Source organism: Nyctereutes procyonoides, unplaced genomic scaffold (genome assembly GCF_905146905.1).
Source record: "Nyctereutes procyonoides isolate TBG_1078 unplaced genomic scaffold, NYPRO_anot_genome, whole genome shotgun sequence".
NCBI lineage: Eukaryota > Metazoa > Chordata > Mammalia > Carnivora > Canidae > Nyctereutes > Nyctereutes procyonoides.
In genome coordinates this window covers 47,671,210-47,687,063 of record NW_026575052.1, presented here as the reverse complement: position 1 = coordinate 47,687,063, position 15,854 = coordinate 47,671,210, and the positions used below count along the sequence as shown (strand labels likewise).

The 15,854-nt window shown below is 41.5% G+C and overlaps 1 protein-coding gene across 2 annotated transcripts in view; it reads left to right on the top strand.

Annotated features, from left to right (window-relative positions):
* The window catches only part of ARHGAP26 (Rho GTPase activating protein 26), a 418,379-nt gene that overhangs the window by 298,391 nt on the left and 104,134 nt on the right, over nucleotides 1-15,854 (top strand). The gene's annotated exons all lie outside the window — the stretch shown is intronic.

Here is a 15,854-nt window from a genome sequence, read left to right as displayed (position 1 = left end):
GCTTCTAAGCCTTCCTCTTGTCTGTAACAGAGAACCGATCCAGTAATCACCTGGGTGAGGAGACTACTCTGCTTTGTGCAGGCATGTGCAAGCCTTCTTCATCCTTCCTCTTCTCTCTCCTTGATGCAGCTCAGGCATGGGGCTCCCTCCTGGTACATGCCAGTCTGCTCAATGGGGAATTACCAGAGCATGAGTCTTCCCCGTCAGGTCTTCCTAGAAATGCCACCTCAGCTGCTTTCAGAGCTTCACCTTCACCACAGACCTCAATACTAGCCTCCAAGTGTGCCTTTTTTTTTTTTTTTTGACTCTTTCGTAGAGCAAGTGCTTATCATAGGTATTGTGTTCCTTGCCAGCTCAGAATGCTGAGCCTAATGAAGCTTGCCCAACAATGCTTAGTTCTGCTAATCACTGACTTCCTGCTGCCCCTTAAATCGAGAGATCGGAAACAGATACGGGAGTCACAGCGCCTTTCAAAAGGAGAAGCAAAACTAAGTCCATACAAACACACATCCTGGTGAAGCTGCAGAATACTCTAGACAGAGAGGAAATCTATAAAATAGAAGTCTTGATTAATAAGAGCTCCACAGCCATGGCCTACAACTCAAAGTTGGTTTTTAGGACTTTACCCTCTTACCCTGTGTGCACATCTTGCGTTGCCCACCCAGGCTCAGGGTAGATGGATTCTCAGCACACTGCTCATGGAATACCACAACCAAAAGCTTGATTGCTTATCTGCTTCACTGATACCATTCCATGCCATCTCATCTTCACATCTGCCTCTCTGAGCCTTCTGTTTAAATTTTTCTTCCTCCTTCTCTTCACCATCATCATCACTACCACCACCACCATCCTGCTGTGCACAGCACTCAGTAGGTTTCAGAGCCTTTTTCACTCTCTTCCTCACTTTGTCCCTACAACATCCCTGTAAAGTAGATCAAGGTAGTAATAATGACTCTTGTGTGGACTCTGGCAGCCACAAACATTTATATGATGCCTCCAAAATGCCACAGCACTCACTGGGTTGGGTGGGATATTTTGAAATCAGTGGGGTACATATTTCTGAAGCTTGGGTGCCTTCAAGTCCTTTGGCCACCAGCCTGAAAATAGTTCTAACAAATATGTATTAAGCACTAGTCCTGCCAGGTGCTGGGCATACATTGATAAATAAGGCAGATACAGTGTTTACCTTCATGGAGCTTACAGATCAGGTGAGGGCGGGATTACATCATTTCCTTCTCAGCTGTTTTCATTTGTGGTTCTAAAGTAGCCTCCCAATATAATTTACCCTTGCCCAGATTCATAGGGGTTTATTATCTCAATAATATTTTTCATCTCCATTAAGTTTCATGAAAGATACCTGGATAATAAATACAGAAACACCTTAATAGATGTAGAGCTATATTTATCTTTAAAAACAGAGAAGGCTGTCTTTGATATGTCTTATTATTTAGCTGTTATTTTTGGTCTGCTTGCCTGCCAGAAGACTGATTATTAGGTCTAGGCCCTTAATAAAGTCACTGGACCAATAAACATTTAGAAAAAGGTTGATATCATTAATAATAAAAAAAATGCAACTTAAAGCCAGATAGACACGATACTGTTTACTGCTTATTAAAAATTTCAAAATAATAATGCCTTAGGGCCCAGAGAAACAGGCATACTGAAACATTGTAGGTGAGAATGTAAACTGATAAAGATCTTCTAGGTGACAGTTAAGGTAATACATATTAAAAGTATTTATACCTTTTCATTCAGAGATTCTATTTCTATGAATTTATTCTAGCGAAAGAAAGTTGTACAAAAACATTTATGCGTGTGTAGGTTTACTGCAGTGCTACTGAAACAAAACATGAAAAACAGAAGTGATTTTTCTGTTATTTTTATAGAGAACTCTGAACCCTGACCTTTCACAGAGTAGCAGGACCTCCTGAACCTTGCTCTTTTCTCCCTTCAAGTTTTCCAAACACAAATGATCTTTTTAAAGTGTTACTCTTTTGTTTCCTGTTCTGCTTTAATGATTACTTACCTTTTACATAACTCAATCAAAGGCTGGTACGTGGCAACAGGATTATGGTGTGGTTATCTCCAGCTATGTGAATTTTAGGAAGGTGGCCTTCTGTTTGCAAGACTGAGCAGTCAATGTTTTAGTGACATGTTTTAGGAGGAGCTGCTTCCTAACCAGGTTGGGGCAACAGAGATGGACGGCATGGGGGGAGCAGCCATAAACAATGGGGCATTCTCAGTGTTGTGTGGGAAAACATGGGAAAGATTCAGGCGATTTCAGCTGTGCTAAATAGCTCTTGACATAGACTTCATGTCTATGAATGCCTGCGGAAAGGAAGCAAACTCCTCTAGAATATAACTTTTCAACAAGTCTCTGATGGGCATCACTGATGCCTGTGTTTGAAGGTAGGACTTCTTAATTGCTCATGTGCTTGTGTGTCTGATTTGTAGTCTTCTGATTTATAGACTTCTAGACTCAACTCTGATGAAAGAACTCATCACATATGTCTCCCTTTTGAGAGAGGCCTTCCTCAACCTACCTAAGTTGGTCCTTCTCAGTAGTTTTTATCACATACTATGGTTTAATGTCTTTTTCCACTTTTTTTTTTTTAAGATTTTATTTATTTGAGAGAGAGAGCGCGTGCACAAGCAGGGGGAGAGACAGAGAGAGAGAGAGAGAGAGAGAGAGAGAGAGAGAGAAGCTGACTGCCTGTTGGGCCTGGAGTCCAGCATGGTGCTCCATCCCAGGCCCCTGGGATCATGACCTGAGCCAAAGGCAGACGCTTAACCATCAGAGCCACCCAGGTGCCCATTTCTTACCACTTTCTCAACGTGACATTCTTACTGTGTTTTTGTATATTTTCTGTCTTCCTAATTGGAACACAATGCCAGTATATTGAAGGAGGGATCTTGTCAGTCTGGTTCACTTCTATATCCCAGTGCCTAGAAGAAATCATGGCATCTCATAGGTGTTCAGTCCATGGTGGGGAGGAGCAGATGTGGTACATTTAGGAACATGCAGAAGGCCAGGGTAGTTGGGAGCTGTGAATGAGGGCAGAAAGGCATGACAAAGGTTTGGAGAGGTAGGCAGGGTCAAATCATGTGGGCTATAGTGAGGAGTTTGGAGTTACTTGAAGATCTGATGTTCATTAAGTTCTTTCATCTCTGAGAATTTATACACGATCCATATTGGTTCACTTAAGTCAGCTGTTGATGGCTTTTCTACTGGGATTTGTGCCCTGTGATGTCCCAGAAGTACACCTTTAGCCTACACTACCTTTTTCATTCCTGCCTCCACTGTCATCAGCTTGGCATTCTTCACCCACCTTTCCAGATGAGCCCAGCAAAGCAAGGTGACAATAGCTTGATGCCTACACAAGTTAAAGCATTCCAGAACTTTGTCACTAAACACTTTGATTTTCCTACTGAAGTGTTAGGTTTAAGCTTTGTGAATGACACTCTTTGAGAGCCTGAATGATGGGGGGATCAGGAGCCCAGATCTCAACTCCACTGTTTAAATCATTTGGCATCTCTGTTACTAGACACTCCCTTCTGTTCTCTGCCTAATGATAGGTTGGATTTCTCACATTGGATCCCTAGTTCCTTTTTGACACTGCACTTTGTTCTATAATTTGCTTCCAAAGGAGCATAATTCAACGAGTTTCTAGTTTTGTACTGCCTATAAGGAAGATAAATCAGATTTTGCCAGGCATGCATTGAAGTAAGAGCTCTCTTGGCATAATTCCCTGATGAATCTATTTTTGTGATTAAGGCAGTAAATATAACAGAAGGGTTTGTGTGTTCACTCTTATTCTAACTTGTACCACTCTATAGAAACATTATTATTTTGTAGATGTAAATACATAGGATGAACTACTGTTTGACTTAGGTTTGACTTACATGGAAATTTAGGAGATAATGGTTTACTGCAGTGAAGAGATAGGAGAGATTGGCATGAACATCAGGAGTAGGGAGGCATATGAAGTGGTAATCCACTCAGATTTTTTTTGTCTTTCATGGGCTGTGAAAAGAATGTCTTTTAAGGAATTCTCTTCTTTAGTGTCAGACATATGAACATACAGAATGTTGATGTTCTATTCAAATAACTTTGTGGATGTTAGAGATCTGAGATTTCTTTTATTGTTAGTATTAATTGATCTCCAGAAAGTTCCCAGGGAGTGTCAATTCCTATACATGAAGAGCCATAAACTCTTCAGGAAACCTTGAACTATTTCTTTTTTCTTTTAGTTAAATATCTCTCTGGAATTCAAAAGTTTTGTGATAGCTCATGTAGGCTTATAATTTTTGGTCATTTTGGTACACAGGCCCTTAAAGTAAAGCCAGCTCTTTCAACCTCAGCCTATCAATTTGTTTCAGACTCATGGTAGGGAATACAGTTTTCTGTGTGTTTCCTTTGGGTAAAAGTACCCTCCTTTTCAAAAATATACCCTATGAGTTGTTTCCCTGATTTAAAATGTCTCCCTGAGGGGCGCCTGGGTCGCTCAGTCGATTAAGTGTCTGCCTTCAGCTCAGGGTCCTGGGGTCGAGCCCAGCATCAGGCTCCCTGCTCAGCAGGGAGCCTGCTTCTCCCTTTTCCTCTACCTGCCTTTCCCATTGCTTGTGTGCTCAAGCTCTTGCGCTCTCTCTCTCTCTCTCTCTCTGTCAAATGAATCCGTAAAATCTTTAAAAAATAATAAAATGCCTCCATGAAAGGAGATAGATGACCCAGGGTATATGTATGTAACTGTGCCTACATATATATTTTTTTCTCTTCTACCAATCTGTCAGTCTCTTACTCTGCAGCTCTCCCATAGTCCCATCTGTAGATTTGGAATCTTGGTTTGTCCTCCAGGAAGGAGTAGGTCATTCCCATAAAAACAAGATTTGTGTTTCATGGGACCTTGGGAATTCTGACTGCTTAGTGTCACAGCTGCTGTTATGATTGGGACTAAGCCACATGGTGAAGGGCCAATCCCTTACCCTTTGATTTAGACCCTTTTGTCCTTGTCCTTGGATCTGTAAAATGGGACTAGTCATATAGGTCTGGCTTCAGAAGACTACTGTTTATTTTAATTAGTTAAATGTTGTAAAGGTGGTTTAATTCAATGGGCTTTATAGATGTTTATATGACATGTTTAATATCGGTGCTGTTGGGATCCCTGGGTGGCGCAGCGGTTTGGCGCCTGCCTTTGGCCCAGGGCGTGATCCTGGAGACCCGATTGAATCCCACGTCAGGCTCCCGGTGCATGGAGCCTGCTTCTCCCTCTGCCTGTGTCTCTGCCTCTCTCTCTCTCTCTGTATGACTATCGTAAATAAAAAAAAAAAAAATATCGGTGCTGTTTGTGGGTGACTTTTAGCTCGGTAACAGGTGAACCAGCAGATAGAGGCTGTGACTCTAGGCCTTCATTTCACATTTGGCTCTACATTCTGTTTTTCTGCCAAGTTCCTAGTAGAGGTCAGCACAGTGACTAAGGGGAAAAATGTGGATCAACCTCACAGACTTACCACGTTAGCACAAATATAGGTGCAAAGGCACAGTGCCTGCTTTTAGTTACTCAAATAAATATGAAAAGTGCTATATTCTAGTCTTTACATGTCTTGAATTCTCTGAATGGGTTTTATGCTGGTTTAGGAAGTTCTTCTGTCTCTTACATCACATGGAATTTTAGTCTGTAAGTCTTAGTAACTGAGACCTCTCTGAGTCTACAGAAAGGGTGACAAGTATTATTTATCCCTCTGATTAGAATTTTCTCATTGTTTTTCATCATCTCATTGTGTCAAGAACAGAGCTCTTAAAGTAAGCTCTATAAAGCCCTATAGAATTTGCCATCCCCCAGTCCCATAGCCTATCTGACTTCCCTAATCCTTTCCCCTGTGCTCACTGTGTGGGAGACATGCTGGCTTTCCTTAGGTAGTGCCAGCAGGCCACACATGTTCCTACCGATGGTATCTGCATCCTTTGTTTGCTCTTTGTAGCTTTCTTCCTGGAGATTTGTGAGACTTGTATGGCTTGCTTTCTTCCCTCCTTTCAGATTGTTCATGCATGTGTCTTTCTCAGTGACATCTTTCCTGACCATCCTGTCTCAAATTGCTGATAGTCCCTCAGTCCTCTCTTTCCACTGTGTATTATATTTACTTATTGTCTTTCCTACCCCAAAATAATGTAAGCTTCTTAGAGCAGGGAATTTGGGGAAGTGTCTGTGTTGTTCACTGCTCTATCCCTAGCACTTAAAGCAGTCCCTGGCACATAATGGACACTCGAAATTATTTGATCATTGAAAAATACGTGATGCACTGTTGGCCACTGTTCTCAGTCACGTTGTACCTCTTTCCTTGGATAGAAAGTCCTAAGGCAACTTCTCTATGACCTGCCTTTTTGGACAGTGCTAGCCTAAAGGTGATAGGCTGAGCTACTAAAGGAAGTGTTACCAACAAGAACTGATGTATTTGCAGCACTTGGTGACATCAGGTTGGCATGCACATAGGCAACTTTTAAACCTCCTCTACTTATACTCTGGCATCTCTCTCTAGATTGGAAAACAGAAGCTTCAAAATAAATAAATCATTGACAATGAAAGTGAAAGGACCTTAGAAACTGTAAAATGGGGCAGCTCCAGTGACCCAGTGGTTTAGTGCTGCCTTTAGCTGGGGGTGTGGTCCTGGAGACCGGGGATCAAGTCCCATGTCGGGCTCCCTGCGTGGAGCCTGCTTCTCCCTCTACCTGTGTCTCTGCCTCTCTCTCTCTCTCTATCTGTCATGAATAAATCTTTAAAAAAAAGAAAGAAAAGAAACTGTAAAATGCTTTGAAAGTGATAATTCCATTGGACTTGGGAATATTCCAAATTGTTATACAATTTGAAATAGTTAAGTAATTTGGGGATCTCTGGGTGGCTCAGCAGTTTGGCGCCTGCCTTTGGCCCAGGGCGTGATCCTGTAGTCCCGGGATCAAGTCCCAGGTGGGGCTCCCGGATGGAGCCTGCTTCTCCCTCCTCCTGTGTCTCTGCCTCTCTCTCTTTCTCTCTCTATGTCTATCATAAATCAATCAATCAATCAATCAATCTTTAAAAAAAATGAAATAGTTAAGTAATTTTCCAGGAAGAAGGGTTCTGTGGGCCAGCTTCTCTGTAGGTTGGGGTTGGTTTTTCTGTTTTGTTTTTTGTTTTTGTTTTTTAAATGAGCACTATTCTTCCCCATCCAGGCCCATAGACTACAGGCTAGAACCTGAACTGACCACGACCAGAGAGGGGAAAGCTCAGCAGTTAACACCTGGGTGAAAGGCATGTGCCTTCTTTGTGCGTAGACTGTTCAACTACCAAGTGGCTGAAATAGTGTAAGCCTAATAAAACTCAGGTTGGTCTGTTGTTACTCTTTAAACGACTGTGACTAGTTTCAGAAAATGAGGCAGCTTAGCAAAAGTATAATTCTCATTTTTAATGAAACCCAGCCTCTTCTGAAGGAGCCAGTAATTCCCATGATCCAGATTAGTTTTCTACCAACAGAAAAGTTTAGAGTTTTTATACTGTTGATGGGCAGAGATGAACCTAAGATTCTTGTTTGCTTTCAAAACATCCTTTTAAAAAAAATAATCAGGTTCTTTTACCCATGATCTCTTTAAGGTTAGGCTTTGTAGAAAAGAAGAGGGGTACATGGGACAAAGAAGCAGCCTACAGACTGTATATAATCTATGTCACATATGTTTGTACACACAGGACACATGCACACTGCATTGTACCAGAGCATTTAAGAGCAGTAGCTTTGGAATCAAACTGTAGACTGCCTGGCTTCAGATTCCATCTTTACCACTTATTTGATATGTGACTCTGGACAAATTTCTGAGTTTTCTGAGCATAACTTATTCATGCAGGATAGTAGTAGAAGTTACCTGTAGAGTTATTGTAAAGATTAAATGAAATAATCAGTGAAACACTTAATTCCTGACTTAATTATTGAATAAGTGCTAAGTTGCTGTTATTACTGAGGACAATTTTAATGTAATCTGAAACCGGCAGGAAGTACCGATTTTCAGAAAGGGATGACAAAAAAAAAGACACAGGAGACACTATCTTAGAAGGTTTAGTAAGTGTATTAGAAGGAGATTGGTATAATATTGTGAGCTTATGGTATATTATTATATAATGCATATTAGGTAATGCATGTAATAATGATCATCACACCTTGTGAATATTTTACGGCCTTCGTACCTTCTGGATGAGCATTGTAGCCAAAGAGAGCCCTGTGGTTTGTTATGTGCTTTCACTTTCAGAGTGAGCTGCTCTGGTACTCCCAACAGCTATCTCCAGCTTGGCAAAGACTCTAAGACACTAATAGATTACATGGAGTTTAAACCAGACATTTAGTGCAGTTGAGTCTTTAGATGAAGATAGCCTTCCAAAGTATGTACATGTCCCTTTTCTTTCCTTGAATACCTCATAAGGACAAACTCTATCCTAGGCCTGGGGGTGTGGGACTGAGGGAGGTTAATACCATCTCTGTTCTCTTGGAATAAGTGGGGTAAGATAGGCAATGACAATTCCATGAATGATGACATAATTCAGTAAGTCCCAGGAAGAATTGAGGAATCAGCATTGTAACAAGATACCTGGCCTAGTACAGAGTGTCCAGAAAGACTTCTCTGAGGAAGTGAGAGTGTCAAGTAGGAAAGAGCCTGGTCAAGAGGGCGCTGCAGAGCTTCCCTGGTGAAGGGATCAGCATGATGAAGTAAGGGACCCAGTCCTAAAGAGATTTTTAGAGCAGAGATTAATGAGCAAAGGGGACATGGTGTAGAAGAGCCTGGAAAGATTAGGTGGACCATGCAAGATTTTGTAGGCCATGCCAGCGGTTTCCATCTTGAAATTAAAAATATCAGAAGCCTGCGGCACCTGGGCGGCTCAATCAGTTAAGCATCTGCCTTCGCCTCGGGTCATGATCCCAGAGTGCCAGGATCCAGTCCCGCATTGAACTCCCCATTCAGCAGGGAGTTTGCTTCTCCCTCTGACCCTCCTCCCCGTCGTGTTCTCTCTCACTCTCTCTCCAATAAATAAGTAAAATCTTAAAAAAAAAAAAATAGAATCCTTTGGTGGGTTTTAAACAGGTAGTAGTGTTGCATTGGAGGAGACCAGAGTGGACATAGAGCTGGTTGCACACTCTTTTCCTTTTGTGTGAAGAATTTTAGTACCAAGTGTGCTTTTGTGTTTTTTTTTTGTTTGTTTTTATTATTTTTATTATTTTTATTAATTTTTATTTTTTATTTATGATAGGCACACAGTGAGAGAGAGAGGCAGAGACATAGGCAGAGGGAGAAGCAGGCTTCATGCACGGGGAGCCTGATGTGGGATTCGATCCCGGGTCTCCAGGATCGCGCCCTGGGCCAAAGGCAGGCGCCAAACCGCTGCGCCACCCAGGGATCCCCCAAGTGTGCTTTTGTAAGTGGGTGTGAGTTGACCTAAAATTGGGCAGTACTTAACACCTTAGCAGTGGTATTCACCCATCTGAAATGTAGTTTATACATTTCACCAAAAGCAGAGAAGACATTGGTAATTATTCACACAGCTTTGAGATCTTGGGTGGAGGCGGTGCAGCCTGATGGATGTACAGTCATAATAGTCTTTGGTGGGAGGTGTGGTTGGGAGACTATCCTTCTAGCCACTCCTCCTGTTTTTCATTCAATTTGCCCTTCTCTCATTTTTGTGGTGTTTATACTCTTTCATCATTAGGAAACAGCTCTCTATGCCAGCCAGACTACAAGTGGAATGCCCTTAGATTTGCAGGGTCTTTCCCCATTCCTTTGATTGTGTTAGGCATGTAGCCATTTTCACTGCAGGAAGGGAGAATAAACAGTGGTTAGTCCTGTATCACTCTCAGAGGCATAAGCACTTTTTGGGTTGTTTTTTCCCCTTCTTCTAATTTAGTAAATAGGGTAGTGAATGAAGGAGCAGCATTTGTTTTTCTGTTACATCTTATACTTTATTCCCCACAGGATCAAGCATGTAACTGTTCTGTGTATTCATTGTTGGTTGGGTTTTCTAAGGAAAAGTTTGCCTCATTTAGCCTAGGCTGAACTGACCCTAAGTGATGTGGGAACAGCAAAGTGCCATGGTGAAGAGCTTGGGCTTCCTCTCCTGGCTCTGTACTTTGTGGGCGTTGTGACCTCAGGCAAATTACTTAAATTCCCAGAGACTTAGTTTTATCATCTGTAAAATGGCAATGATAGCCTTATCTACCTGCCTCAAAGGGGTCTCTTGAGGATTATACTGTATAAAATTATCCACCATAAGCATTAACTGGATTGTTCAAAACTTTAAGTATGGTCTGGATGACCATTCCCAGAAAGATGTTGAATACAGGTGGTGAGTGTGACCCCAGTCAATACACAAATAATTTATTTTGAACTCTAATTCTGGTACCAGCCATTGGACAGCCCAGGCCAGCAAAGCTGTATTTATGGCTTGGATCAGTTTCCTTGGCACAGGCCTCCCAAGCACTATCCAGACTGGTCCAGTCTTACCAAGCCCTGGTGGTATCCAGGCAACACACACACACACAGACTGACTTGGTATAAAACAGGTAGCCACTGGGGGCTGGGATTCCCCCCACACACACACACACACACTCCCCCATTATACACTGGGGATTAATTTGAAGTTGCTGAAGGAGCTGCATTAACAAACCTGAAAATTAAACTTGACTTGTTATCCACACACACAAAAAAGTATGGTTCCAATAGCTTCATCTCCAGCTCATCCTTCTCAGCCCCTGGATGGTAGAGAGAAGAGTGATACTGACTACAGCTTAGGTGCCCCTTCCCACCTTATCATTTACACAGGACCTGCCTGGTACTGCCTGCCTGTATGCTACAAGGGATGCCCTTCAAATCATGATCCAGCTCCCAGTCCAAAGACACTCATGAGAGGGGGAACAGTCGGTATAGAAAGGTCCCATGGGGACAGCCTGGGTGGCTCAGCGGTTTAGCGCTGCCTTCAGCCCAGGGTGTGATTCTGGAGACCTGGGATCGAGTCCCACGCCAGACTCCCTGAATGGAGCTGCTTCTCCCTCTGTGTGTGTGTCTCTCTCTCTCCTCTCTCTCTCGAATAAATAAAATCTTAAAAAGAAAAAGAAAAAGAAACGTCCCATGGAATGACTGTGAACATAATCATTTAGAAGAGTGAGCTCTGTGTGGCCTCCAGGCAGGGAGAATGAAGCCAGGTTTTGCAGGAAGGTGGTAGACTTTGGATCAGGCCAAGGACAAAGTGGTGCTTCTGAAGGCAGAGGGGGTTTGGTGGATTTGCTGTTGGCTTTAAGGCTCCCAGTCTGTCATCCCAGAGGTACTTGGATGTGATGGAATATAAGTAATATTATACTCTGAACTTTTCTCTAGTTTTGAAATATTTTGTTATTTTTAAAAAGGAAGAAAGAAAAACAAAATAAGAGGAGAAATACAAAGAGGTAGGATAGCAGAAGTCCTGAAAATGTAGGTGGAAGAGTGAGAGCTCTTTGTCCCAAACAAATGCAGGCCCCCTTGAGGTTCCTGCACAGGATACCAAGTGATGCACCAAAGCTGTGGCTTTAAACTGACAGTAACTGCTACTTCTCCCAGTATTATCACCACTATCTTGACTGCCACCATGAATAATGACAGCTGTCTTTTATTTAGCCATTATTTCAGACCAAGAGATATATTCATCTAATCTTGCTTAATCAGCCTTGAAACTTTAGGAGGTAGGTATTATTGCTCCTGTTTTACAGGTGAAAAAACAGGTTTAGCGATGCCAGGTGACTTATCTGCTGTTTTCCAGCTAAGAATATCTATCTGACTCCAACCACTGTGCTTATTATGCTTTACTGTCTTCTTTAGCCTTTTCTTCCATATTTGTAAACTGGAGATAATATTTGTACTAGAGTACTGGTAGAGAAGCACTTTTCAAATTTTAAGTCATGGCACATTAGGGGGCCGTGAAATTGATTTTGTAGGTAATAAAAAGGATGGAATAAAATAGAAAATACCAACAGTCATCACCCTCTATTCCTGAAATATTGTTTCTGGTTTGTATGTGTGTCTATGTGTGTGTATATATATATATATATAGATATAGATATAGATATAGATATAGATATAGATATGCATATGCTTGTGTGTGTATATATATGTCTATATATAGACACATATATGTGTGTGTATATGTGTGTGTCTATATATATATACACACATGCATGTATACTAGTAATACACTTCTACACTTCACTAGTACATAGGAAAATATTATTCCGTATCATGGGACATTGTCAGTTTTCAGAGCTACACTGTTCTTGAGATGTGATGAAGGTCAAGCTCCTTAGAAACTCTTAAGTGTAAATTATGATCATTATTTAGCACTGGAACTTGAAGCACAACATGTAGGTCGGTGTTGCTGTTCAGTCCACTGCAGGTAGTGCTAACCTGTCACCACATTGTGTCCGGCAGAGCCAAGACTTAGCCTTGATACAGCACCCCAGACCTCAAGATGGAAGCTGTTTGTAAACCCAGCAATAGGCTTATGTTTTGTTGGCGTACATCAGGACCAATCTGTGGCTATAAAGCACTGCTTAGCACTTCCAAAGTCATGGCTCTCATTTAAACAACGGGAAAACAAATGTGATCCCTATGACAGCACAGGGGCACTGCATTACAAGCCCCAAAGCAGTTGACTTTTCTCTCTTCGTCTCATAACACTCCGCACCACTATCCTCATCTGGAAATGATTTACCTCCTTTTGCCTCTCCAAGGGCATCAGACCAATCCAGAGTCCCCACTCATTTCCCCTTACACAAAGGTGGCAAGAGGCCCCTCTGCCAAGGCCATTTTCCGTGGAACATGCTCTTTCCTCTTTAATTGCAATTCATGAGGGAACTGCTGGGAACATGGGGTGCCAGTCCCCCAACAGCTGCCCTGAAGTCATGTTCTTAAGGAGATGCATTGCTTTCAACTAATAACAGCAAACTTAGTGGTCACAAAAGGAACTGGGTCTCCCCCCAGTAACTGAAATTACATGTATAACTGTTTCTCTGCAACCTGTAAATGAAGGCTATCGAATGAGCCATTCCTGCAGAAGGCACCACAGAAAAGTCCATGTAGACCTCGGGATCTGAAAGGCATGTCAAAGACTTCTTCAGTGGAATGTGCAATGCACAAGAAACCTTTGTGTATGGATTTTAAGTCAAGACTCAACATGACATTCTGGACTATGTGAGGAAGAGCTCATGCAGTTCAATTACCAACCCAGAAAGCACTCTCGGTGTTTTACAGACTTCACTAATGAATGAGTCCTGTGGCCTCTGCTGGACCAACCTTCCTAGTGCTCTGCCAGCCTGCCTCCCACACATCTGTAAATTTGTCAAGCTATAATGGATGGCTGGTGCCAGTAGAGGCTGAGGTCTATGCCTTTCTCCCCAGGATACATAGAGATCTCAAGCCATTAATAATTCATTCTACTGTAATGAACATAGCCATGTGAACTTGTGAGCAGTAATAATCAAATGACAGATCAATTTATTACTTCATTATGCCAAAAGATAATGGTAGTTAGCCACGAAAGGTATAGCTTTCCCCCCAAAAAAGTTTAATAAGCCTTAGATCAATGTGTTTTTTAAGTTCTAAAATAAAATGGATCATTAAAAAGGAAATGAATTATGATGGGTAGTGGCCTCAAGCCTATTTGTATTCAGAGTTGATTATCTAGAATTACTGTACCTTTTTTTTTCCCAATGCCTTTGGGCATTGGGGCCTGCAAATTAGAGTAATTGTTATTCATTAATTAAATATAAGAAATTAAACACAGCTCCAGACTCTGGAAAGGGAGATTGGAATATATGAGATATATCCCTCCCCCCCAAAAAAAATCTTCAATAATAATTGAAGATTTTATGAGTAGCTGGATTGGGAACAGTTGTTTTGTGCCTACTCAGACACGTCCCATTTAACACCTCATGAACATTCACTGGGCTTCTCCTGGGCCAGGCACTGTGCTCACTGCTGGTGTTACCACCTAAAATAAACACAGTCTCTATCCTAAGGCAGTGGGAAAGACATTAATAACATGTGATAAAGAGAGTACTTCTGCTTTCATTGAGAGGTGGAGGATTGGGGAAAGACTGGACAGAGACTGCAGAAAGGAAGAGAAGGGGGGATATTTGAGAAGAGTAAGAGAACATTCTAGGCAGTAGAATGACAAAGGCAGGTATGAAAGTGGGAAGAGCAAATTATTATAGTAGTAAATTATTATAATAATTACTGTGTTTCCCACACATTACCATATTTAATCTAACAACCCCCTCATGAAGTAGATATATTATTCACCTCCCTTCCCTTTTAAAGATGAGCCCAAAGCTTAGGCATTGAGTCACTTGTCCAGGGACCCAGAGCTGGGAGGTGGCAGAGGAGGGCTTAGAGGTAAGTTGGACAAATGTGTATTACTTCACTAGAGTCTGGGCTTTACATTAAAGACAATGGAGCCCATCAAGGATTTATAATCATTATTATCAGAGCAGTCAAACAACAGTAGCTTTGCTAAACACTTTACACACAGTGTGTCATTATGTTCTCTCCCAATAACCCAGTGAAGTTTGAGGCCATTGTAGTTGTCAGCAGGTGAATAACTTGATCAAGGCTGAGTTACATATAGTAACTGGTGGTGGCAGTCAGGATAAAGCTGACCCTAGAGATGCTAGTCGGGGATCCTAGTTAGGAGGCTGTTCGTTTAGTCAGATGTAGTGTTGATGGTAAAAAGTGATGATCATCCAAACCATACGTTTTTATATTGGTCTGCAATTTAAAAGTACTTTCATCCATAAATAGCTTGTTGACTCATTTGCACAAGGGACTTTTGTGGCAGGAGGGGTAAGCCTACTGACTTTGCTCATTTGGGAGGGGGAAGTACAGGGACATGGAATTCACTTCTAGCACACAGGAGGCCATGATAAAAGAAGTGATGTTACAAGCAGCTTATAGATAGATACGTATACTTGCTGATTGACTAAGTTACAGAACCAAAGTCTTTCCCCTTTGCTGGGTAAGAACTTGACCTGCTGCATTAACACTTTCAGAAACGTGATACAGCTCTGGATAGATGGGAGGCTATGTAACTAAAATCAAGACATTCCACTAGAACTCAAAATATGTTTGCAAAATATTTTTATGTGGACCAGAAAGAGGCCAGTATATCAGTGGCAACTCTCCTTGCTTAGTACTCTAAAAGCAAATTCTCTTAGTACCTGATTGGTTTCACAGTTAAAGGTCAGACCTAACCACCCCCCTGCCACTTTCAGAGGAGAAAGTTTTTCTGACATTAGACTTTTAGCCCTAAAAAATTCTAGAAAGGTCCACATCTGCTGATAAAATTGGTTGATGTAGTAATTTCAGTGAAGGCTCAGTTTCACAACCAGCACTTAAGGCAGTAGAACATCTTCTCCTACAAAATAGAAGTATTGAAGAGAAACAGTGCAGGCATTTATAGAATTGTGTGAAAAAAATACTCTGTATAAATAGCACTAAATGCTAGGGAGGTATGTCTGTACAAACTGCTATCTCTGTCCAATTTCTGTCTAGTTTCTAGTAATGAATAGTTTCCTTTTTCTAACAGGTGATTTAGGGAAGCCCCTAATATTTTCTTAACAATACTAAATTGGGCTTAACTTTTAACTTATTTGTTGTTAGTAAATCATTTGTATATTTTTAAACACAGGGCCTGCAAATGAGCAATTAAGTTTTATAGCTAGGTCATGGTGGCCAGGGAATGGAGTTCAGATACATGTTTTGAGTAGTATTTATCCAAAAATATGTATTTAGCAGATTACTTAGATCCAGCTACTGCTGACCCTGT